Source organism: Peromyscus leucopus, chromosome 15 (genome assembly GCF_004664715.2).
Source record: "Peromyscus leucopus breed LL Stock chromosome 15, UCI_PerLeu_2.1, whole genome shotgun sequence".
NCBI lineage: Eukaryota > Metazoa > Chordata > Mammalia > Rodentia > Cricetidae > Peromyscus > Peromyscus leucopus.
In genome coordinates, this window is record NC_051076.1 from 44,439,753 (window position 1) to 44,466,226 (window position 26,474).

General features: G+C 36.8%; 1 protein-coding gene across 1 annotated transcript in view; it reads left to right on the forward strand.

The window, feature by feature from the left end:
* Positions 1–19,421: 19,421 nt before the first annotated feature.
* Positions 19,422–26,474, forward strand: part of Rgs21 (regulator of G protein signaling 21) — a 44,992-nt gene continuing 37,939 nt past the window's right edge. Inside the window, exon 1 of the mRNA XM_028884626.1 lies at positions 19,422–19,738. The gene's annotated coding sequence lies outside the window, so the exon portion shown is untranslated. The remainder of the gene's footprint in view (positions 19,739–26,474) is intronic.

The window sequence follows — 26,474 nt, forward strand, 5'->3', positions numbered from 1 at the left end:
AGCTTATACTGAACACTGACCATTTCAAGGTTTCGGGCAATGTGTAGAGGCTGCTGAAGAATCCAGTTCCATGAACTGAACAGCGACTGGGTTCTCCACCTGGCCCTTCAAAGTCTTCACTGCCCAGACCTTGTTGTGTAAGCAAATCAAATAATATCCTTTTTATAATAATATTTGAAGTTAAAATAATATTATACAATTCCTCCCCTTCCATTTCCTCCCTCTAAATCCTTGCAAAATGCAACCCGTTTGCCGTCTCTCATATTCATGGCCTCTTTTCTTTAATTTTACTGTGATATATATATATATATATATATATATATATATATATATATATGAATGAATATGTATATATTCTTATATACATAAACACAACCTTCTCAGTACATGTATGGATATGATCTCAGGGCTAACAACTTGTCCACATCTCACACTAAGCAAAGAATTTTCTCTTCCTAAAAGACAGAGGCTATTACCAGTAATTACAAACAATCAAACTGTAGAGACTAAGAGATTGTGTGGTGCTCAATCCCACAGATACACCCGCAACATGGCTTGTACAAAACGGACTTGGGAATCATTATGGAAGAGGAGGCAGAAATCTTGTCAGTCAGAGAAACAGGGAAGTGTACTGTGATACTGTGTCACCTAGAAATTTCTGAGAGGCTGCACCAATGAAGCTGCATCAACACAACTGCCTGAGCAAGACCTGAACAATAATAATACCAATGGATGTACTAATATAGAAGGGAAAAAACTCCTTTATTCCAATTTTTAGTCATCCCATCTATTCTGTTTCTTAGACTAATCCTGACTATTGCATTATTCAACACAAGATATTCCAAAAGTTGATGACTTGACATAACAGAGCTTCATTTGCAGCTCATACAGCCGACATGCAGGGTAACCCAACTGCACACTATCCAGAAGTTTTGGGGCTGTTTCCTCCTTCTTGGTCCTGTCACATCACAGTCTAACCAATATAAAGGAATGACAGAAAATATAGGGTAAGGAGGTTTCTCATAAAATTAGGAACTAGGATAAATGGACATCATTTCAATGTAGATATGTCTTATGGCTTACGTGAGAAATGTAACACAGAGGCTCCCACATTTGAATACGTAGTTGCTGTTGGCGAGGTTTAGGAGGCACAGCCTTGTTGCAAGAAGTGCATCAGCAGAGGCAGACTGTGAGAGTTTATAAGTTTATAGCCCCACCATACTTCCAGTTCATTCTCTCTGCCTCACACTTGCAGGTGAAGATGTGTTCTTTTGGCTTCTTTCTCCTGCCATTGTGGCTTCTGCTTTTTGCCATCCCTATCTGCCATGATGGATTCTTATCGCTCTGGAACTACTTGGCAAAATAAATTCTTCCTTAAACTCTCTTGACCATGGGGTATTGTCACATCAACAGAAAAGTAACTAAGACATATGTTTAGTTGCAATGATAGCTGAGGAAGGCCTTTAGCCAAAAAAAAAATGTAATAGTCAGAATGCTATCAATAATGAGAGAAAGTGTTATATGGCAATTTGAAAACTGACGCCCAAACTGATTTCTTGAGAAAAAAAAATATCAGAAAGAAAATAAATAACAAAACAAAATCATTTTTAGGGAGATACTACAAAAACATTAATGCCCAAAGGGTTTGAAAGGAAAACAATCTGAGTAATAGACACATGATGATGAACTCTATGATTATTGATTTTTACTGGATAAGAAGAAGTAGAAGTCGCTGCAGCATATCATCTTTATATATCAATGCAGTGTGGTTTTTTTTGGGGGGGGCTGAAAAAATTTAAACTATCATGAGCAATGAAAAAATAGAACATAATTTTATCCTTAAAAGAAAACATCTTAAACTGAGCAATTGATGTACAAGAAATAGGAATTCACCTAAAATCCTGGAGGAATAAAAACTGGGGAAAATGAAGTGACTTTACATGAAGAAGAAAAAAACTGATAACATATATTATAGCCAACATACATGCAAATTAGATTTTTATCATAATCTTTGTAGAGTAATAGGTGTTGTGTTTTTAACTTACTATATTAAAGGAATGCTAATGCTCTTCAGAGGACTATAGTTAGCTTTTTCAGGATGTCATGGGTGACTTTGAAAGAATATGAATCTTCAAAATTGCTCCTCCAATACCAGTGTTGGAGACAAACATTGAGTTTAATGAACCACAAATCTGGCTTCATTATCCAAAAGTATTACTAAAAATTCTAATTGTGTAAATGGCAGTCACTTTGAATTATCACCTGTAGTGGTTACGATCTAACATGTTTGAAGATGGGGAATTCACATTCCTTTTTATGAAATGAAATGGGAAATTACAATCTTCTGTTTGAGTTTTCTTTCACTTTAATTTATAATTGCCTCAACACTCTGTTTGGAGGACATTATCTCTATGTACAGATGCAAGAGCTTTGCAAACAGTGTAAGAGACTTTGCACTGTTATAGGCCTTTTTAATTTCACCAAGTCTTGCCATATTTTGCATGTTATTGTTCCTCCTGAATAGCTGGGGGAAACAACACTCATTTTCAGCATGTTTGCAGAGTAGTTAAGTGTTACAGCTGAGCTTCGGAGTTAGGGCTAAGTTAAGAACAGAAGAGCACGCTGTAAGATCTCTCTTTGTCTGGGATCTGCTTTCATTCTGCTTCTAGTAAACCAACTGAATATAATAGGCTGTTAACTTTAACAACTTTTTCTGTTGTGTGCATCTCTTCAGAACTTGAAATATTGCTCTGTGATATAAACGATCTTCTATTTTTTTTCCACTCTCAAAAGCCTCCAATCAATTGGTAATCGGAGATCCAGAAATGACAGTCACCTCATTAACATCATTCAGCTAGATGTGGCAGAATTTTAAGATTTGAACTTTATCATGATGCCACATCCAACGCCATGCCTACTACACCAAGTTCTTTTACAGAAGGCATCCTACCGAAAAGGCAGGAGCTTTAGGCCGTCTACTTTCTATTAGTTTTTCCTGTCAATGGTTTTAAGAATCTGTCTTCAACTTGGTTTCTCCACTGCCTTTTATCAGTGACAAGTTCACCAACTCAAATTTTAGAGAGCTCTACAAAAAAAGGTTTTCTATGACAAGGTCTTGACCATTAAATTTCTTTACTTTTCTTCTGACAAAATTTAAGTTTGTTAAGTTCCAGAATGTTGTACCAGGACTGTGGCTAACTAGAAGAGAATAATTTATATTTTTAAACAATTATTTTTACTTTATTTTTAGGCAACATCAAGAGAAATATTACATGAATACAGAAATTAAGAAAGTTAAATATTAAACTGTTTTATTAATAATAAGCTTACTTAAAATTTTCATATATTATATATGCCTTGTCTATATTGTTGTGTTTGGTTCGAAGTAAGTGAATCTGCTTCAATTCCAGACCTTTGATAGGGAGACACAGGCCTTTCTTTGATACGGATCTTGAGGTGGGAGGACACAGGCCTTTAATCCAAATATTGAGGTGGGAAGACATACTTTTAATATGGACCACACTTCCTGGTGGAAGTCTGTATAAGGACACGTAAGGAGGAAGCTTTTATTCTTTGTCTGCCTCCTCTTACCTTGCTAGCCCCTCCGTTCCTTCACTGGTATTAAAACCTACTTCTTCAGGATTCTAGCACACACAGAAGACCAGCTGAGACATCCAGCCTGTGGGACTGAGAAACTCTAGATTCCTGGACTTTGTTTTCATAGATAGCCAATGTTGAATTATCTGGACTGTAGCCTGTAAGTCATTCCAATACATCATATATATTTATGATTTAATAAGAGAGATAGAGATAGAGAGAAAGAGAGAGAGATTCACTCCATACGTTCTGTGACTCTAAAGAACCCTCTCTAATACACCAAGTCAACTTATAAAATTGAGAGTTTAATTGGGATTATGGTTCCAGAAGGTTAAAGTCTATGATGGTGGAGTGAAGGCATGTTGGCCAGCAGGGGGAGCAGTGGGCTCAATAATCACATATTAATCCACAAACAAGAGGCAGAGGACACACATACATCAGGAACAGAGCTTTTGAAACCTAAGTGATTTTTCTAGTAACACAGCTCCTCTAAGAAGGCCACACCTTCTAATAATGTCCAACTAGTTCTCCCAGCTGGAGACCAAGTATTCAACCATGTGACCCTAGGGAGGAGAACAAAATTGAAGGACTTCATCTTTCTGATTTTAAAAACGTATTCCAGATCTACAGTGATCAAGACAGTGTGGCAGAGGTTCATGATTCAACAAATGGAACTCAGAATCCAAAAATAAACCCTCATGTTCTGGCCAACTGCTTTTGAAAGAATTTTAAGACAATTCAGTGAAGGAAAATAATCCCTTCAACAAACAGTGGGACAGCTGAATATCTACATTTAAAAGAATAAAGTCATATCCCTACCTTACACCACACATGAAAGCCAATTCAAAAGGGACCAAAAACCTAAACACAAGAGCTAAAACTACAAACATCTTAGAAGAAAACATTGGCCATTCTCATTAATACCACCACATTCCACTCTCAGACCCCCTTTAGGGTTATAGCTATAATATAATGAAAAATGAATTTTCAAATTCCAGAATTCCAAAGTCCCCATAGGTTTTCTGTTTCAACGCTATTTAAAAGTCCAAAGTTCAAACTCATTTCTGAGACAAAAGATGGTCACTTAACTATAACACTTCTGTAATATAATTTTTTAAAATTACATAATTCTAACAAACAATGGCATAGAATATTAATTACCATTCTAAACAGAAGGAATTGGGTCACAGTGAGGATACACTATACCTACGCAGACCAACACCAAGCAGGTAACATTCATAATTGCTATGGGTAGTACAGGATAGTGAACTTAGGATTTTTAATTAAAACTCAGTTATAAGACAGAGAACTCAAATATTGCAAAGATGTTAATAGTCACTGTCTTAGTTAGGTTTTCTATTGTTGTTAAGAGACCCTATGACCACGGTAACTCTGACAAAGTAAAAATATTTAATTGGGGTGGCTTACATTTTCAGAGGTTTAGTTCATTATCACCATGGTGTGACATGGTGGCATGCTGGCAGACATGGTGTTGGAGAAGTAGCTGAGTAGCCTACATCTTGATTTGCAAGCAACAGGAAGGGATCTGTCTCACAGGTCATGGCTTGAGCATATATGAGACCTCAAAGCCTGCTTCCACAGTAACACACTTCTTCCAACAGGACTAGACCTACTTCACCAGGGCCATACCTCCTAATAGTGCCACTCCATTTGTGGGCCATTTTCTTTCAAACCACCACAGTCACCATCTAGCCACCACCATCTTCCTGTAGAAGAAACCTCTGGGACAGTCCATGCTTTCTGGAGAAATGTAGCCTCAGTCTATTAGTCTTCAATTCCAGTCATTATCACCTGTGGCTGGCTGTAGCAACTCCAGCTCAGGAGGACATTCAACAGTAGGCAGCCCATAATGCTGTGGGCTTCATCATACACAACAACATGGTTCTTGTCTCAATTTGCTGTTGATTCATAATGTGAGTGGACAATGTTGTCCACAAGGGTGGTATTGGAACCTTGGATTTGTCCTACCCCTGGAATTCAGCATAGAGCCAGTCAGAATTCTACAGTTCCTAACTATGTCACAGGTCCATGGATTTGAAAGGTGCCTGTGCCCACCCTGGCCACAGAGACAAGTTTATAGAAATAGATTAGTTACCCCTTTTAGGTGCTTCCTTCAGAAGTTACTGAAAAATAAACTAGCTACAGATTTGGAACAAACTTGCACTTGGATATGTGTCCTGGTGAAACAGTAACAACATAGCAACAATAGACGTAAAGCCAAGACTAGACTTAGGGTGGAAGGCATTTAGTGTTGAAGGAGTATAAACAACCATAGGCTAAAAGAAAATGAGAGGACTATTTAGAGTTTGGTGAATACCAGGAACAAATAGAGCCATATTAAGAAGATTAGAAGAATTATATAATCCTTTGACACCCCAATGATGACACACACCAGTAAGCAGCAACATTTATCAAGTAACCATAACCTGACCTAATGAGGACAAGGCAACAGAAAATAACCATCCTATCATCAGTACCATGAAAGAACTAATCATTCTGTCATCAAAGCCTTAAATTAAGAATGTAAAACAACTTTTTAAAGAAAAATTACACTCTAAAGAACTCAGAGAAACAACTCATGTCTTGAGCAAAGAAACTTAGCAAAGAGATAAAAAGCAATTTTAAAAATTAACCAGATATCCTTTATCTGAAAAGTATGCTAATAGAAATTTAAAATACAATAGAACACATAAGAGATAAAACATTAGGAAGAATAAGTAAGCTTAAGGACATTAAAACACAACCAGAAGGGAAAAGAAGAAGAAGAAGAAGACAGAATTAGGAAGGAAGAAAGCTTATAGGCTTGCATTTTTAAGTTAGTTCCTATTTAAGTCTCATTTATCACATACCCTAAATAACTTATTTAGACACTTGTAACTTGCATAAGCTTTCCAGATTTCTTCCCCATTCTGGAAAAGCATCCAGACATCTTAATCTTTATATATGTCTTTCTTTATTAAAAATATTTTCATTTTCACATCCTAACATCTTACAGAATTTTTTAAATACCATAATAACATTTGTACAAGTTTACCAAGTACATTTAACATTTGTTGGAAAAATTTTTATGTTTCTGGGAGAATTTAACAATGCATATTCCCTCCTTAGAAGGTCTCAATTACAAATACAATTTTTGTTTTTAACCAAAGATCACCCTGGGGGACCAATGAGTTTGTACAACTTACTTACTTACAAGGGCAAGAGGAACTGAGAGGAGAATGGGTGACCTGAAAGCAGCCTTATTGGAAGGTTTACAGGCCATGGCAAGAAAATTCATTTTCTTTCCCTCCAGTCCCACCTTGAAATCTATCAAGTATTTTTGGTGAAACCCAATAAAAAATGGACTCAATGAATCCCTAAAATTTTTATTGAAGATATTGAAGTCAATTGCACCTTGTTGTTTTATTTTTTAATCTCTTTCATGATTTGTACAGTCCAGAGAATGAACTAACATAGACATGCCTTTGATTTTGAGAAAGCATAAGTACCAAATAAAGAGAATCAGCAGACACATAGCAAAACATTCTCCAATCAACAATTACAGCCTTCCTATAGTGAACTAGGAAGCCCTGTCGAAATTATTATACTGAAGTTAGTAGTTGAGAACCTTCCAGGCAGAAAGTCTTCTCCATGGATAAAAACCTCATAGGCATCTCTAGATCATGAGATGAATGATAACTTGTGCTGGAAATAGTTCACCCCTTAGCTAGCCTTAGGGTCACAATGCCTTTATCCGTTGTTTTATTGTTCTTCTCTTCCTTGTCACAAAGTTAGGGGTTAGCCTGACCCAGGACAAGGATTTTGGAAGACATGTTGAGATAAAAATGCTTGAATCTGAAGTAGAAGCGCTGAATCCAATCTTCAGATGCAGCTTCTCAATTAAACAGCACAGGGCAATTTGCCAATAGGTGTATATATAAAAGACATCTGTCCTCTGTAAAACTGAATGCAATGGCTTACAATGGATAGGGAACATGCTGCTGAGTCCTGTGACAATTGTCTGTCTGGACCCAAAGCACCTGGCCTCCTTATCACCCGAACAGAGGTGCCCAAATGTGTCTTACCTTCGGAGTCTAGCAATAGGAATAGGTACTGACAGGAGAGAGATAGCATTCTCTTTCCTTTTAGAGTACAATAAGAGACAGATCATTTGATTTTTAAAGGGTTGCCCTCTGGTTTCTTTAACCTTTGACAACATTGGTGTGTGGCAATCTCTACTCATGATCAAGCTGACAGGGGTATGTATCCTTACCAGTGTCTAACCTGAGATTGATTCTGACAGGTCTTAGGGTGACCAACTGCTTTAAAACCTGTACTTACAGTCAGTCAGTGTGTGTGTTTGTGTGTGTGTGTGTGTGTGTGTGTGTGAGAGAGAGAGAGAGAGAGAGAGAGAGAGAGAGAGAGAGAGAGAGAGAGAGAGAGAATGGAGGCAGACAGCCTAACAAGTGTAACATGTACACTTGCTCCTGTACAAAACAAGGTTCTATCTTTTGTCCTTCCTTTGAGCAAGGGCAGTGAGGATATTCAGAGATCTAGGCCTTTGAACATTTAGGTCAGGGTGTTTCTCTGGGGATTCATTTTTCTATGGGCAAGAGATTTTTAGAGAGATTCTTTTTTTAAATTTGGTATCAGGGTTTGATAGCTCCATCCTGCAGGTTTTAGTGTGCTCTGGATGGCATTGTAGGTAAAAGAAAAGTTGGGCAAAAGGAATTTCACTGGATTTTTCCTGTCATTTACAGAAAAGATGAACAGGTAGAAAAATTTTTTTCTTCCTAACTCCATGGATGTTTAACTTGCTATAATTTTTCAGGCAGCAAGCCATGGGAACCCTGAAAGTGGCACCCATCCCCCACCTGTAAAGCACAAAGGATTGGGAGAGACTGATGGAGGTTAGCCTAATTTTCTTTGAGTGTCTCAGGCCATCTGGAGACAGGCATCTCCTAGCAATGAAAGGGGAAGTTAGAAGACTCAAACAACCTAAGACCGGTTCCCAGTGTAGGACTGATTCAAGCTCATCCAAATCGGCAGTTGTGCTCCCTGCCGGTTTTCACTTACACCCATGATACCATTCTTGAAAGTATCTGAGTTCTCTTCTAATCTCATCATTGAGAGATATCAAGATGAGAAGCCTGGACACCAGTTAGTTCCCTCTTAACCTTGTCTATAGGACAGATCAAGTTGAGAAGCATCTAGCCAAAGACATAAAACATTTCCTCTTTCATAATGGCTTAAGGTCCTGGTGTTTGAGTGATGTAAACTAAAAAAAAACTCTTGTCCCATACAGATGGAAGTGGGACCTCAAAACATCACAAGTAGTAGCGGGGACAAATGATAGCTAATGAGAAAACACCGGACCCTTAGCCTGAAATAAATTTTGAGAATTTCAAACATGTCAAGGGGGAGAGGAAAGGTACATGTTCCTGATGAAATAAAAAAGAAGCTGCTCTGCTGTAGGGTCTCCCTAGTCCGGTGGTCATTTTCTTAATCTGTAAAGCCATACCACATTTTTTAAATCCAGATAGAGAGGCAAACATGAAAAGCATTCATGGCAACTCCCTGTTATTTAAAGAGGGCTGTCTAGATTGGGAAAGCCTCCTTGCAATCTACCACATGTGCACTCAGTTCAAATAGCTGTGGTCCAGAGAATACTACACACAGAAAACAACTGGAGCGCAAACCAACTCAACGGCACAAACAAAACCAAAAGAACCAAGAACGGGGGGCGTTGGAGTCTTTCTTTCTTCCCTGAACTGTCTCCATGACTTTGACTGAAAGGTGAAAGCAAAGGCAAGAGAGTGCAAAGCACCAAGGGGCAGAAAAGCAGAGGAAGTGTGAAGCAAAGGAGTTGATCTGGAGAAAGAACATTGTATCTCACTAAGAAAAGGAGCCTGGAGCGACAAGCAGCCACCACAGGCACTAAGGGCCAGCAGAAGCTACATCTCCAATCTTTTGTCCATGGTGACCTCCTGCCTTGGCTGTAGCAGTTGTCTGCTGGCAGCAGCCTGTCTAGCACCTGACAATTTATCCTTCACATCCCCGTGGTGGGGGGGGGGGTGTGCTTTACAAATACTCAGCCCTGGGCTGCCAAAAACCTCAGAGTGCTAACTCCCTATGTTAATAAATCAGTGTTGGAGGCATATAGCCAGGAAATATCTTAAGTAACCTGTAGAAGCCAGTAAACACATGATCTAAAATAACAGTTCAAATGTAAAGTAAAACAAAAATCTAAAAAAAAAAAAAAAAAAAAAAATCCCTGCAAGTCTGGTATTTTCACCTTAGTCTAATGTAAAAAGGGTTGCAGTGATCCAAAGCTCTGTGGAACTGGGAAGTAAATGCTGTCATTTGATTTATTTCATGTGGTTCTATTAACCAAGATGGCAGAGAAGTCACATAGCTTTTGCCCTTTGTAAGCTATCATTAGCTAAGATGGTGGCCGTGTCGTGTGATTGCCTCCATCAGAAAGAGGCTACCAGCCAAAATGACAGCAAACCTACATTCTGTTCATGGTGAGTTAGCTCCATACTGTAGCTGGAGTTTTCTCCAGTCCTGCCTGGCCCATGGTCAGGACAAATCTCTCTCACCCGCCAGTCACAAAGCCACTCAGACCCAACCAAGTAAACACAGAGACTTATATTGCTTACAAACTGTGTGGCCATGGCAGGCTTCTTGTTATCTACTTCTTATATCTTAAATTAACCCATATCTATTAGTATATAAGTTGCCACATGGCTCGTGGCTTATTGGTACCTTACATCTCGCTTTTCATGGCGGCGACTGGCAGCGTCTCTCTGACTCAGCCTTTTACTTCCCAAAATTCTCCTTTCTCCTTGTCCCAACTATACTTCCTGCCTGGTACTGGCCAATCAGTGTTTTATTTATTAACCAATCAGAGCAGCACATTTAACATACAGAACATCCCAGAGCATCATAGTAAACTGAACCCATGCCCCATCAGGGTACAAGACCCTGTGGAATCCACACATCTCACAGATTAAATGCTGGCCAGTACATCTATTCTCTATAATGAATGAAAGAACAAAATCTTCAGTTAGGCTGGTAGGCATAGAGGAGAGAGTACCTATAGCCTCAGCAGATAGGACCTAAATATCACAGTAAAGAAACAGAGGGGGGAATTCTATGATCTCAGATCAAGGAAGCAGAGATAATGTTAGAGTAGCTGGAATCAGTGTGAGGTCTCTCTCAGATAGCTTCTAGCAAGGAGGGAGAAGAAATTTAGCCATCATACAAATTCTAGTTCAGAACAATAGTAGTCCTATCTCTTTCTCAGGGTTACACAGGAGACAGGGAAGGATGAAAGATGTAAGCCCTCAGTAAATTAAAACATTTTGTCTGTCTCCAGCTGAAGGGTGACTTCCCACATCATCTTAAAGAATAGCCCTCCTTTCATCACCTGGTTCAGTGTGAGGTAACATCTTGGTGGAGCCAGGCCTCAGGTTAAGAGTGGAGTCTTAGTCTCTATTCATAGGTTTCTAGTCACCAAATAGCCTAATTTTCCCCTAAGATACATAAACATTAATATCAGAAGAAGAAACATGTAAGGGGAGCTGTCTTAGAAAGAAGAAACTGAAGTTACTAGCACTGTTTCAGGGTAAGGGAAGGGTGTTAGCAACTAACAGTCATACCTTTCTATCCTTTTCAGGTTTGGCATGGTTTATACTCAGCTTGATGATTCCTTGGTACTCAGAGGATAGATAATGTCCCAAAAAAATCACTATCTCAGAGTCTCGATTGGGTTCATTTTCTCTTCTAATTAGAATTAAAAGACAGGAAAAATCCTGAACATAACAGGTAGCCATGGGGGAATTCTCAGACACAGACAGAATCAGACCTTAAAGAAAAGCTTTTATTAGGAGTGAAGAAATACACACAGCAAAGAAACATCCACTGCAAAGCATAGGAGGAACTTGGGAAGGTGTGTGTGCAAATGCTATGAATCACCATCATCCTAGTCAGATGAGTGCTGTGCTAAATGTAAGGTAAATGTGCAGTAACAGTGACTCAGAATTAATGGATAGCAAAACTTGTTTTTTTTCTTCCATATGCCTTACTGTAATGAGGGAAAACAAAGGAATTCTGTGTCATCACATTGCTTATGAAAGGAGTTTAAAGACACTCAGGCATGAGCCTGTGCTTCTTTAATGTGCAATGATCTCAGATTCTATATTCCACTTCTTCCCTCTCACTGTGACCTTGTCTGTGGTCTGATACCATGTTTTAGACATTGAAAATGTCGATTGCTAGAGTGGAGAAAGATGTTTCTGTATCTTGTGAAAAGTCTCAAAGAATCCTGTATCCAGAATAGCAATTATATTTTTGACAAAATGGAGCTGCATCAATGTCTCTCTGTTAACTTCTGTGAAAGAGTTATGAATTTGGTTATCAAATAAATATTATGTTGGATTAATGGCATATGTACAGAACAACAGAAAATTAGATTTTTCTCTCTGAGCCATTATTTCATTATTTCACTACATATCCCAAGCTATTCTTAGGTTCTCTGGGCACCCCAGACTAGCATCAGACTCCAAAAACTCCTACCTCAGCCTTCTGTGTTTTGGGACAAGCACAGAATAGTCCATTGTAAAACCATACAAGTGAGGGGGAAAAAAAGACTACCATTTTTCTAGATGCCTCCCTTGAGACACATTGCATTCACTATCCCCCTAAAGGCATTGCTATTTCCACAATTACAGATCAGTTTTATCTGTCATTGATTTTGTAAAAATGGATTAAACTACCCACATGCATCTGTAGCTAGGGTATCTCAGTAGATAAGCTTGTGTGATATATCTAAATTAAGGCATGTTTCCAGTAGTTCATTATTTTACATTGCTCTAGACTACAATCTTAAGAATATCCTTTCCACCGTAAATGAACGTGCAGTTTTTCTCCACTGTGTACTTTTTACTAACAGTGCATATTATAACATTCAATTGTACATATTTGTACATGTGTGTTGTTTCTCTTGTACATGTAAGTCTAGAAATCAAGCTATCAGCTCATAAAAAGTTTGCAAATGTCCAAATTTAAATACATTTTCAACTAATTTTGCAAAATGTGACATTTCGCACAGTCATAAAATTGAAGATTGTTGCAGGGCATGATGACACACATACGTGATGGGCAGAGGCAGGGGGATGAAGGAATTGAGGACAGTCTCAGCTATATAGTGAGTTCAAAGCTAATCCAAACTACACAAATAGATGCTGTCATGAAAAGCCCAGGGCTGAGAATGTAGCTAGGTGTCGGAGCATGTGTACGGACGGCCCTCTGGCACCAAGCACTCAAGAGTGGGCAGGTGAAGATCCTATTTTGCATTCCTACCTATCTTTGACTGTTTTTTAGACTGTGGTACATATAGTGGTTGCTCCTTTATTTCTATAACTAGTAATGGGAAAGATTCATTCATCTATTTATTGGCCGTTTCACATTTACTTTTACTGTTGCTTGCTTGGCTCTTCTTCACATGCTTTCAGATGGTCTATGACTAACTTTCTGACACATAACTGATTCTTGCATTTTCTGTTTGCACAGACTCTGTTACATTGAGTTTGGATATATTTTCTCCCACTCTACGGCTCCTATTTTCTTTTCCTCACGAAAGAAATCGTGCATTTAACATAAACTCTTGGCATCTAGTAAATGTGTAGAATTAATAAATAAATTATGGGACATGATCTTTATTAAAATATTTCATCAAGCCTGATTATGCTTATAACCCAGCACTCAGGAAGTGAGGTTGTGTGAAGATTTAGAAGTTCAATGTCATCGTCATCTACATACCAAGTTTGGTGCCCATCTGAGTTTGAAGCTATATCTCAAAAACACGACAAAACACAAAGTCCTCTTATAGTCTGAGAACTGCATGGCTGAAGAAATACACATGAAACCATAAAAAAGGCTATCATTTAGAGATCATTTTAATTTTTTAAATAGTCCTCACTGTACTTGATATTTTAATAATGTCAGAAAAATTATAGTTTATTAGAATTTCCTATTGTCAAGCTTATCACATTGTTACATATATCACTTCTAAGGATGAAATAATAAAAGAAAATCTGAGACATTAGATGCCCCTTTAAAGACTAGCCTTTAACAGTGGCACAAACAAGTGAGCCTGCAAAGATTTCACTAATGTAGTCAACCACTGACATCTATTGGCAAAACTAAGCTATACAAGGTTGGGTAATGTAAAAAACAGGATTTTTTTTTTAATTATCTTAGTTTAAATGTTATATTCCTTAAAGGTGGCATTTAGTGACAGTTTAGGTAAAGTAAGACCCCGGTTGTTTGAAACACAGAACCCCAAATATTGAAGAGAAGTGCTTAAAGTTGAACAGATAACCTTGTTTGTCTTCAGATCAAGAGTACAGTCAGAAATAAGAACAATATTTGTTATGAGAAGAAGATATGGATTTAACAGGATGGATAGGCTAAGCACAGCAAATGCATACTGCTGTCAATTCTTAAGAGAAAGGAATAAAAAACAATACTTTTCAAGCCAATCAAATCACCAAGGTTTTCATTTGGTGTATATTCATGAGCTCTCATTCACATTCAAACTCCTTCCCCAACATTTTTCTCTCATCAAGTATGATTTCCTTGACTTTTATCCTGATAGTTCCCAGGAATCGATCTCTTCAAGATACCAGTGCACTATATGCTGGCTTTATGCTAGCAAGCTTCTGTGGGAATAATTCACTCACACTTTCAATAATGATTTTAAATATTAGATGCTATAAACAGTATGATGCATTATAACATAAAAGTAATCAACTCATACTGAAATCCCAGCTTACCTACAACTTAAGAGAAAATAATAGAAAACATGAAATAAATGATACAGTGGATCAGCACAGGGCAGTGTTATTGGTAGATAAAATAAAGTTGTAGAGAGGATAGAGACAATTAGAAACAAGGGCTGCATAATGTCAGCAGTGACCAATTTCCTGGTCCTATTAATTCTTCTTTGACACTGAAGTGAATCAGGAGAGACTAAGCCAAGAGATTGGCCATAGAAAGGGGATTCCGGAGGAGGGAGAAGCGAGTGTAGAGATGGCAAAGAGTGGGGACTTTTGGAAAGTTAAACAAGCCAACAAACCCAAGTTATAGGGACAGAACAAACATTCTGTTTACAGGAGACAATACCAGAGAAGAGACGAAGGACAGATTCTACAGGGTTGTGTGTTCCCTAGAGGATACGCTTTAATTGTGAGTGAAGAAGGAAGTCATGTTTTCCAAGTTTTTAGTGTGGTAACTGACTCAATATAAGGGCAAAAAAAATGTATGAAGAAAAATACCCGTGCAACCCAGTGGAGGCATGACTTAGGTTGGAATTAATATGGTGGGGATTAATATGACAGAGGAAAGATAACACGATGAATATCTCTTCAAAATAAAGTTATGAATAATTGGGTAACTGAAATAAAGAAGCATGAGAAAGATAAGAAAGAGCTAGAGAGCTATAAGAAAAGCCTATAAACAAAGCTAAAAATTAATTCTCTCTCTTGTTCTCCTCTCCTTGCCTCCCTTCTTCTCTTCCTCCTCCACAAAAAAAACAAAAACAAAAAACAAAAAAAAAACAGCCAAAACAAAGCAAATGGAAACCAACAACAACAAAATTCTAAAAGTAGCCAGGTATTATCATTTATTTTCACTTAAGTATAGTTTGATGAATGATTCTGACAAAATTCTAAACTCAAGAGCATGAAATTCCTGCTTCCATACCATTTATATGACCAGAATTACTACAAATGAGAAATATTGTTAACTTTCTAAGTGTATTTCAGATGCATAACAAAACTCTGCTTCATTTATCATAACACTATAAAATTGAATTATGCTCTGTGATCATCTAATAAGTATGTTCCCCAAAGTTTCTCCCTCAGGTCAAAGGGCTCCTTCACTTATTAGATGCATGTACCATTTAACTATGAAATTCTAATTGATAAAACTACTTAGTAACAACATAATAGTGTAAACTAATGAGCCCATCAATACCATCGTCAGATTTGGATCCTGCATGAAGGAATACAGACCTTCAGCGGAAGGACTTTTCACTGGGGTTTGCAATGCGGATATTTGGTTTGTTTCAAACGCATTCTGCTGGCCAAGTTACCTGTGAGCCGCCTCTGCGTCAATTATGAGCTCCAGATTTATAATCAGCAGCTCCACGTGAGACACTGTGGGTGGCACCCTCTCATTTCCGTGTCTTCCCTCCGATGCTGTTTATTCATGGGAAATGGGTCATAAATCCCTTTGAACAGTTATCCATTATGTGCAGGCGTGTGTGGAGCAGCGCTCCAGCAAATTGCATCCTGGAAACACCGCCCTGAACTGTTGGGAAAGAATCATTTTTATCCAAACATCCCTTCTGTTTGTTGTTTGTTGTTTGTTGTTTGTTGTGGGGTAAGCCCAAAGATTGAAACCACAACTCCTGCCTGCCTGAGAAGCAAGCAACCTAGCCCTGAACTTCACCCCCAGCCCTTCTAAATGACTGCTTAGTTACTGTCGCTACTATATTATTTGCTTTATATTTCGTTCCTCAGACATCCCCAATTCACTGTTTGGTCTTCTTGTTCACGATGATATTTAAATTTTATATGCCAAAATTAGTTACTTTGCAGAAATAAAGCACCTCAGAAGAAAACTAATTTTACGAAGTAAGAAAAATATTGATAACTGTGTTTAAAACTCTGTGTGTGTGTGTGTGTGTGCGTGCGTGCGTGCGTGCCGTGCGTGCGTGCGTGTGTGTGTGTGTGTGTGTGTACACCTAAGCTCCTAAGGAGCTTTAACATTACCTCACTTTCACTTTCTTGTTTCTAACTTCCATTTTCAATATCCTTTGCTTCTCACTGGATTGTGAATGTGCCCTTTCCCTCTGTCTGAAAATCTTTCAACCTTCACCATTCATTCTAAGAATCAGCAATATGTTATGTTTTTTATAGAACCTTTCTTCCAGGGAACAGAGAGTGTTTCATATATATTACCACATTCATCCTTAAAATTTCCCTCACAACACCCATAGCCCTGACTGAAGTATGCCTCCATCGAAACCTCCAGCCATATCTTTAGTTCTTCTTTCCTTGGCTGCCTTCTCTATAAACTCTGTAAATCAGTTTCAAAACCCAGTGTCTGGAGAAAATATGCATAATTCTATCACTCGGGTGACCTTTCTTCTGAACCCTGTGCTGAGAATTCACCATCTCTGTTTCAAGGCTTTGCCTGTTCACATGGCAAGCATTAGGTTACTAAGTTTTTTGCCAATTTTCTGTTAGTTTCCTTCAATACAGTGAAATAATCTCACTTTATAACACACTGTGACTGTCTCTTTTTTTCAACCATGTCACTTGTGTTATTTTAATTTATATTTATATCACTCTGTAGTTTATTTTTCGCTAGTAAGTAAAGTCATATCCTAAATTCTATTTGACTCTCATGTTCATCATTTTCCCTGATTTTTTATTTCCATTTATTTATTTATTCATTTATTTTACCTCCCAGTTGCAGTTTTTCCTCCCTCTCTCCTCACAGTCTCTCTCCACCTCCAGCCCTCTGTTCCCAGCCCTTCCATTTCTGTGTATAAAAGGGCAGGTCTCCCACAGGTACCAACCAAACATAGCATATCAAGTTTCAGTAAGACTAAGCACCTTCAACTATGTCAAGAATGGGCAACATGACCCAGCATCAGGAGTAGGGTACCAAAAGCCAGTAAAAGAGTCTGGAGACAGCCCTGTTCCCACTGTTAGGAGTCCCACAAGAGGACCAAGCTACATAACTGTAACGTATATGCTGAGTGCCTAGGTCAGTCCTTATATTCATTGTGATTTTGTATTTTAAAATATGCTTCTCCCAGTAGGGATAGGTAACATTTGCTTGTTTTTGCCACATGGCAATCTGTTTGGAAAATATGTAAATGGACTGCTGAATTTACTCCTCACTACACACATGAGAGCTCCAGGCTTCTGCCTGTATATTAAAGACAATGTGAAGGTCTCCCAAGACAGAATAACTAGACAGACCAAGGACATACATGCTGAGTGGTTAAACATTGCTTTGCATTGAAGTGCATCCATATTTGATACTCTGTTTTCTCTAAGCAATTACTGTACATTAAAAGGTTAAAGAAAACAATATAAGGTTTTGTTTTGTTTTTTAACAGAGTTCATCAATTATCTATAAAATTGTTGTACTATATCTGGGGACTAAATTCCAAGTTGAAAGTGGATTGGAAATTTAGACTAAAATCTGGCTATTTCGAGAAAAGTATCAATATTCAAATGTGGTTCTTTGAGATGCAAAACTAAATCATGCTCTTTAATCTCACTTCAAACAATTAAAATTTTTCCTTATAACTGAGGACTATTCCTAGAGTCTCACACTTCAGTGGTAAGGTTTTTGATCAATACTACCACTGAAAATACCCTACCACTGAAGTACATGCCTAGTCCTTTTCTAATTTTTTTTTTAAATGGGAACTCACTAATTTCCCAGGCAGTCTTGAACTTGTGAACTTACTCTTTCAGCCTCTCAAGCCCCTGGGATTACAGGCCACCAGCACCAAATCCTGAACATACTCACCAATATACATTTTTACGTGTGTGTGTGTGTGTGTGTGTGTGTGTGTGTGTGTGTGTGTTCATTTCATGTGTGTGTGTGTGTGGAAGAAGAGAGCACAGGTGTGTACAGGTTGGAGATCAGCATTGGGCATCTTCTTTAACCTCTCTCCACCACAGATTTTGAGACCACATCTCCCTTGGACCTGGAACTCATCAATTTGGCTTGACTGACTGGCAAGAAAGACATAGTGATCTTTCTGTCTGCACCCACTCAGCACTAGAGTATAGGAGTCCACCTTGGGGACCTCTGTACTTTTGTGTGGTTAGTAGGGATCCAAACTCTGGTCCTCATATTTGCCTATCAAATGCTTTGCCATCCAAGACATTTTACTAACCCCTGGCTATACTAAGAACACAAAACTGTTAGAACTTAAAAAGAAACCTTATTCTAGATTTGCTTGATTACTACATTTTTTATTACATTTATTGATTTGTTCATCCATATAGAGGCAAGAGGACAACTTGCTAAAGTCAGATCTCTTGTACACAGGCATTAAAACTGAGGTAGGTTATCAGGTGTAGAAGCAAGTGTCTTTACCAAGTGAGCCATCTCGCCACTTTATCAGCTGGTTTGCTCCTTTTTAACCCATGCCTTAAAGAATCCATATTGATTTGGTTTGGTTTATCCCCAGTTCTTCAGTAGAGCAGTCATTAAAGATGATCACGCTATAGTAGCTGGTATACTGGTATTTAAAAAAAAAAAAAAACTTCAAATGACCTCAGTAACTACTACGATTCTATTTCATATTTCAAGTATCTCCTGTTACTCTAAATCTTTTTAAATACTTTGACAATTTTTCTCCAATGTCTTCTCTTGATAAGGATGTTCTTTATATACCGAAAGCTTTTAAGTATTTTAAGTGTCCTCCAGATGCACTTTGAATGAATGAAACTAAAGAATAAGGTATGCAGATGTAAAATGAAATATGAATTTCCCATGCAAACATTTAGACCATATAAAGCCATGCAAATACAGCCTTCAGAAGGAAAAAGTTTGTCATTACATTTTTTTCAATTTGATCTCTGTCATCAGAGTACAATTGCAAAATAAAGATTTACATTTTTTTGACTGAAAAATAATTTACATATCACAGAGTAAGTGACTTCACAGTGTGAAGATTTCAGGACACATATTCAGGCAGTAACTCATTAAAAAAAGAGACCAGAAGAGCTGGGGTAATGGGTGGATTTGATTTATTACAACCTAATAGAAACACCACCAAAATCCTTCAAACTAAAATGTAAATATCTTGAGCATGGAATGGATTCAGTGGTGTTCAGAAATTAAACTAAAGAATAATGTGGTTATTCAAAGATTGTTTCAAAAATAAATATGTATATTTGGTAGGGAGCTTGTTAGTATAGAAAAGTTACTGATTTGGAAAGGAACCAATTGAAGAAGCAGGGAATCCTCGTATCTTCCTCGAGACCTAGGACCACCTCAAGGGAACAAGAAGTGGCTTCCACGGCAGCACATTTGTGTGAGTATAAAACAATTTAAACTGTGTTAGAAAAATGAACTTAGCTCAAAGAGGAAACTGATGACATTTAAAGATAAAAGTTCCAGATATTAGATCATATTCATCAAACTCAGCAAGATGAGAATCATAAAATGAAAAACTTTTACTAGCTAATCATTTGGTAACAAATAATAGAATGTCCCAGATTGTCAGAGCCCTGACACTCTGTCAAACAGTTTGATTCAAATTTGAGAAGGAAAGTTGAATAGAAAGGATATCAGAATTCACAGAAGGAAAGAAGAGACAAGATGCAGAATGGTAGAACCCAGAGAATGGTAGAGCAAGGATAAAAGGAAAATAGCATAATTGTCCCTTTATTTTTCCAAGAAAAAAAGCATAGAATAAGTAATCAAGGACATAGGAAAATAATTGCCAAACTCCAAAATGATAAGTTAAATTTTTTAAAATGTGAAAAAGGGGTTATAAATAGCATATAGTACACACAATGTGAAATTTTACATAGTTTTTTTTGCAACTTAATTGACTTAGGCCATGCAATCTCTAGTTTATAAAAGTAGTCCATATATGTCTAATTTTGAACTTCATAAAGTTTTGATAGTCAATAAATGCACTCCTGGCTCAAGATAAAATGGTTCTCATATCTGTGTCTCTACCTCAATGTGTTACATTAATACTTTTGTATTTACAATTACATTGAGAAGTTTGTATCATGTGCCAAATTTCTGACAGCTCTTTTGATGTCTTTCTAACATTTGTTATATTCTAAAATAATAAGTTTTAATATATCTACCACTTAAGGTCTGTTTTTAAGAAATTAATAGAAAATATTAAATATTGCATTATCTTAAAAAGAAACCTAGTCAATAACCCTAGAAATATCAATTATGCATTCAGATATGCTGAAGGGATACTACAATTGTCTATATGATTTGAAAATAAATCAAGCAGCCACGGAATTCACAGAGTAACAGTATTAATTACTTACGCTAATTGCTTCTGAGCAACTGGGAAAGGAGTAAAACTTAAACCTTGGTCTGCTAAGGGACATCACAAGCTCTTACCCCATCAGCCCGCTTAAGATTTCCTGTCTCCTGAGGTGAGGCTATGGCCCTCCCAGAGCAACAGAGTCAGTCAAAACTTTTGTGTGGAGGCTGTTTTTTTTATTTTGGCTGTGCCATGATATTGTCTGTCCTAAGACTTTTTTTCTAGCAGAAACACAGGTATAAAGGTGTGACTTAAAGAAACACTCCTAAGTCAAGTATAATTTAGTTCCTAATGAAGCTATTTTTCTATAGGTAATTTCTTTCAAAGGTCATTCCAGTGCCTTAATAGAAATGGCTTCATCACTGTTCACACTCGAGAAAAAGATTGCCTATTTAAAAAGTAAGACATTTTTTATTTAATGCTGTTTTGAAAAAGTAACTCATTAAAGAACTACTAAGAGTTTTAAATAATTCTATTTCATCATCATCGCCAACAACTATCTCTTGACCTTCACATTTTAGAGTAAATTAAGCCCAGAAGTAAAGTTTTGGGCAGTCATGGAATCCATCTGTAGCAAATAAACAAAAGAGAGGCAGAGTCAAACAACTTCTGGAGTGAAATAAACTTTTAAATATGACAACTCATTTCAACTTTATCAATGTAGTTCCAAACCATTTTTCTAGAAAAAAATCAACTTCCATATAAAATAAAATATAAAATGTGTATTTCTACTTTTTCTTCCATTAGTTATTTTTTAAAAAAAGAAAATAAACATACAAAATTAATATTAGAGCAAGACTGAGCATAGAATTCTTGCTAAGACTAGGGATACAGTTCCAGTTAGATTCACACCTGTGTAATGAAGCAGTCTTGCTTATTTATTTAATTATGTTCATGGAAATGAAAAATTGTGATTTAGTAACAAAAGAAGAATCTGAGGCCAGCCAATTTTTAAGTACATGCTTGACTCTGATTCTGCCACAGTTTTCACTCATGACCAGCCATTTCCTTTTTTCTGACTTGTTAGTTAGGTGTCACAGGGCACTTAGCTGGGTAAATTCAATTATTAGAAACAAAATTCTGCTACAGTGCATCATGGAGAGTTGACATTTTCTAATTGTCGTTTCTCTTGCCACTTCAGTTTTGATCAGAATTTTTATCCTTTCACTCCACATTTTGTAGATTAGTATGAGACTAGCAGAATTTAGATTTATGTTTTAGTCACTGAATTATTCTTCTTAAACTGTAGACAAAAGTCAAAGTTGAAGCTAGTATAGTTGTTTCAGATCATACCACTTGGAATATATATATATATATATATATATATATATATATATATATATATATATATGAAACATTTCCTGTATTCACGGCTACCAAATCTGAGCTACACCATGTAGAAGCTGAGAGAGTGATAGAATTGGTCAGCAAAACCCCAGGCTTCTAATTGTTCTAATTGTTGTTGTATAGTTACAGTAAGATTGTTCCACTGTCCATGCCTTCTACAGAAGTAGTAATAAGGGGGATCTAAAGGGATCTGTTCACTTTAGTTGCTGGGATATAAAATTGTATGGATAAACAAAATATAAGGAAGGCACACTCAGTAAAGTATAATATAAGACAAATACAGGAACATGGGTAAAGCATTGTCAAATGTGTAAGGGTGGCTGAAATAAACTAAGGAAACACAATAAAGTTTTCTACATGATGCCACCTATTTAAATTAGTCTATGAGTGAATGAATAAAAACAAAACACATTTTACAAAAATATATGCATACACAACACTCTGCATTACAATTGTGTCATGGGAAGCTGAGATTTAGAGTACCTCATCTTGAAGAAGCTCAGACAACAAAAATTTAAATGGAACTTAGTGTAGAAGACAGTGAGTTGTAGATCTCCATGACTTTTGCATTAGAAAACACATGTGTTCTAACAGAGATACTGAAAGATGGGCTCAAGACACTTTGGAACATGATTTTTATGATGTAATATATTGTTCTTTTAATTTTCTGTATTTCTATTAGCATTTCCAGAATACAATGAAAATAATAAATAACCTGAGAGGCAAGAAGACAAGTTTAGAATTAGCTAACAGAATGAAAATACTCAAGATTTCCTTTTCAATTTAACTGACTTTAATCATTTGTATTTTTTGAGTCTAGAAAGCAAAAAAACATAAAGACTAATTATAACACTTAAGAATTTACAAAGATTTTAATCTCCATGTCATTTATAAAGCCTCAATTAGCATATTTTCAAAGAATAGACTGTAATATTAACATGACTACCTCTAATTCACCTAATAAAATATGTTTTGAAGTTGAATTCACATACTAATTAAGAAAGATCCTAATATTTAAATTCTAAAGCAAAAACTTCACATCTTTAAAATACATATTTTAATACTTATTAATAAAATCAAGTCTATATTCATGCTAAAATTACCTTGTGGTGTTACAGCTCCATTTTTTCCTCTTGCCACTTCTTTGGAAGATAAAAGAACAATATACCTTGATTTTCCAAGAGAAATAAACTCTTTGAAACTGTCCATCAACTAATAAAACCACCAATTTAATTACTTTTCCATTCTTGAGACTATAAAATGATCTAATTTATAACTGGTATTATGACAAGGACCTAATAAACTTATAATGACTTGACATTATGGCTAAATTTCCATTGGAAGTAGAGGGAAGGTTTATGACTTGGGGAATTTCTAATCCCAAGGCACATTGATGAAATGGAACTCATGTAAAATCCTCCCTGTCCTTGCTGTTTTCTAATTATAACTTCAGGTACTAAACACACACAAAAAATAAAACCTAAAAACAAATAACTGCGGGAGTTATTAGCACTTTATAAAAAAATCAAGTGCTTATTGATTTTATGTCTTTTAAAGTGCTTTTACATAAAATATTTGCATACTCATATATTATAAGAACATGATGATAAGTAATAAACTTATTAGTTGGATGTACAGCCGTATAAATCAAACTAATTTCTAATGAATCCTATATAAACATGCTTTTGTATAATAACAAGAGCCCTGATCTGAAGATAATTAGCATTTGGAATATAAATTTTTCATTTCTAATACTTAAGCAATTTTTTTTATTTCACACTATATCAAGGAGAGAGATATGACTTTAAAAATAAGGCCAAAATCATAAATACACATTCACAGATACTTCAGCAAATAAATCTTGCATATATCTCATATTTTAAAGGCATGTATTGCCATTTTTTTCTTAAATGTACTCATAACTACACAATATGCTCCCAGGAAATCAAAAGTGGACCAGATAATCCAATTTCCTGACTGTTCAGGGTCTACAGGAGCCTCTTCCAGGAAAACAGACAGCCACACAGATTTTTTCCCTCAGGGTGTGAGGGAGAAGACTTAGTCAGAAGCCCCTACTGAAACTTGAAAAGATCTATGTAAACATGGATGCACAAAATTCAGACTGCTTAAGTTGATTATAAATTGTGTGTAATGAGAAACAAAACCCTATTGCAAGGCCTTAATCAAACCTAATTGCTCCAAAACTTTGAGTACCAAAGCCCATTCCCATACTAAAAGCTCATCCAAAGGCCACAGAGAGAATCTTTTAGGAAGAAATTTGTAAACATTCACTCGAGCTTCAGCTATAGTCAATGGTGCATATTTTATTGTTTCCAAATATTTTTAGAGATTGGAATCATAAATGTATTATTCTTGAATATAATGGAAATGCTTGCTTCTAATGCTCCTCGCATTTGAAATCTCATAAGTCAAGGGCTTAAGGAAATCCTCATTTTCCAGGATTCCCATAGGAACAAAATCTTCAGTCCTAGAACATCATACCCAGCAAATACCCTCACATTTTAACTCCCAGCATCACCCTTGTTCTCTTTGCTCAACCCTCTAAAAGGGTTTATTAAATTACATTTTCAATTCCTATAGTCAAGTTTTTCCTACTTAAAGGAATAATGTATTTAAAGGTTCTAAATTGAATATTGAGAACAGAAAAAGAAACCATAAGCAAAGCAAATGAAATCTGAATATTATTTGGAGGAGAGATAACACTAAAATTCCGTGAGCCCTTCTTAGCTCTGATAAACAGACAATGATAAAGGAATATTAAGGTGTGAAAATGGGTAGGTCAGTGTACATTCAGTACCACCTTTGCAATTTCCATGTACAGCTGACACTCCTCAAACATATTTTGTTTAAAAACTTCAGGGTTGTGTGTTCATCAGAGCAAACTCAACCTTTTAACCCAAACAGTAGGGATGGAAATATTAGCTATAATAGTGTTGCAAAGTGAGAAATTTGTATTGGAGAAAAAGAATCTCCCTGCTTTATGTCATAGACGCAGCTGCCTCTCTCTGCCTTTGCATAAAGGTTGGCCATGAAGGAAATTGCATTACTTTGCATGGCATCTGGTCAGGGAATGACATAAGCTCCAATTTGTTTTTCAGAAAACAGAAACTTGTTGTGTTATTGGGTGTGGCCATCAGCAAGGGAAAGGAGGGTGCTAGCTGGGCAGTTATAGATCTATTGTAAAAAAAAATATATATCGGGCAGAGACTTTACTCCGGGGAAGTGAAAGACAAGGTGAAATAAGTCAGGAAATACAAAACCAAACAGAATGTGTTGAAAGGGAGGCAAGGGAAGCAAGTGACTCACAGATCTTTGCTCAGAATATTGAGTAGATGGGAGAAAACAATGACTGAAAAGAGCTGTATAAAAAGATGTCATGGTCAAAGGACACATAACACAAAAGAAATTACCATTATGGAAGTCAACTCTGTGGACAATGAACACATGCAAATTTACATGGAGGAGGTAATTAAATAGATGACAAGTTTGATGAGCAAATAGAAGGGTAGAGTCAGTGGAAATTTCAAGTGATGCTACAAAGGAAATTGATCAAGAGGAGTGTTTGAGAAACACATGAATACGGAATAATCAGCACTCATGATCACAGGCAAACTTAGTAAAACTCCTTAGGTACTAAGCGAACCCACAATGAAAACATGCATTCAAAGGGGAAATCAATGAAGGTGTGGATCATAAAAATACATAAACAAGAGACTGTTTACTATGATATTCAATAGAAAGAATTTATTCCAAAAATGGGATCCTGTAGACAAAATATAAGTTTTAAATAATCAAAAAGGGCCATCAATTGGAGAGTAAGTGTAGGATATCAGAGAGGGTGGAGGAAGGATGGGGAAATGGGGAAGTGATTATTGTGCTTATGTTTTACTTCATCATTCATCCCCATTAAAACTGTAATTGATAAAGCAAATATGCAGCTAAATACAAATAGAAACATTACCCAGGTTAGTTATAAACTATGCATACAGACGTGAGTGAGGGGCTTCAGGGATGATGGCTCAGCAGGCTGCAGTGAAAGCAGGAGAGCTCAAGTTCACATCCTCAGCACTGACATAAAAAGCCAGGGCTGTGCAAACCTGTAGCCAAGCATTGGATGGCAGAGACAGATAGACCCTGAGAGCTTGCTGACTAGCCAGACTAGCTGAAAGAGTTAATTCTAGGCCCTTCCTCGATAGAATAAGGGATAGAGCCACAGGAAAAGAGAGCCACTTTCCTCATTGGCTTCTGCATGTGCTCACGATCATGCACGTGAGCATGCACATCCATGCATGCAGCACACAGTTACACATATACCACACACACCCCACACCAAAGGGAGAAAAAAATCAACATAGTTTTGTTTAAAATTAGATGTCAATGAGTC